This window comes from Carya illinoinensis, chromosome 10 (assembly GCF_018687715.1).
Source record: "Carya illinoinensis cultivar Pawnee chromosome 10, C.illinoinensisPawnee_v1, whole genome shotgun sequence".
In the NCBI taxonomy this organism is placed as follows: Eukaryota; Viridiplantae; Streptophyta; class Magnoliopsida; order Fagales; family Juglandaceae; genus Carya; species Carya illinoinensis.
The window spans coordinates 22,567,501-22,568,637 of NC_056761.1; positions in this window are offsets into that span (position 1 = coordinate 22,567,501).

Genomic DNA, 1,137 nt, shown 5'->3' on the forward strand with positions numbered 1-1,137 from the left:
TTTTCTCATCCAACTAACTTAATTTAATTCTCTTTTATCTATTAGCAAATCTCTAATTCATCCAAAAGCCTCTTTCGATAGTCAATTGGAAATGACTCTTGTTTATCAATTCACACAAGAATATGCAAATTTAATAATCAAGAAAGCAATAAGACCAATGATTTAATTACTACATAGGTTCATACAAGTCTTTTGATCTCTATACTTACCTATGCTGAAATATTCAAGATCTACCCTATGATTCCCTCTTTCGATAGCAAATCACAAGATTAAAAAAACATCTAATCAATGGCCAGTTAATTAGAAGCAATAAACTCAGAATAAATCAGATAAACAAAGAGAGAATTGCATTAAATTAGCGTAGACAATCAAGCATAGTTCGGAAATAGGTTACATCGTTTTCTTAGAATGAAGAAAAATTAGCTCATGCTAGAAATTGAATTCAACATAAACGAATTCACCATAATTGTTCTGAGAAGATTGGAAGAAAATAAACACTGAAAAATCCTCCTTGCAACCGCAACTCGTCTTCAAAAGCTCAAGGGAACGATTCAACGCTTTTCTCCCGTCCGTGCTCGTGTATGATTCCAATGTATGTGCAATAATTGGAATTTCCTCTCCAAAACAGATGATTTGAATCCCTCTAGCTATGTTTTTCTGTCCCAAAAAGTGTTCTCTAGTCAAAAGTTGCCATAGGGTGAAAAATCCCTTTTTATATCGTCTGACGACGGAAAACCCTAGATCTGTCAAAATACGATGTTCGCTCGAGCGGGGTGTCGAGCGCACGTCGAGCGTTCGACTCTGCCTGAGTTCGCTCGAGCGTCCTATCAAGCGCACATCGAGCGTTCGACTCTGCCTGATTTTGCTCGAGCGGCCAATGTCTCTGCTCGAGCGATCTTTGTTTTTCAGCAACTTGCTCGAGCTCCCTGTCGAGCGGCAGTCGAGCGTTTGAATCTGCCTAAATTCACTCGAGCGGCCAAAAGCCTTCGCTCGAGCGAACTTGTAAAATCTGCAATACGAAATTTTTGCAAGTCATCAGCAACTCTGCATTTATTTCTGTCCTTAAGAATAAATCTTGACATGCTTCCTATGATTTATGGCATGCTTGCCTTGGACATGTGAATTATTCTATTATTT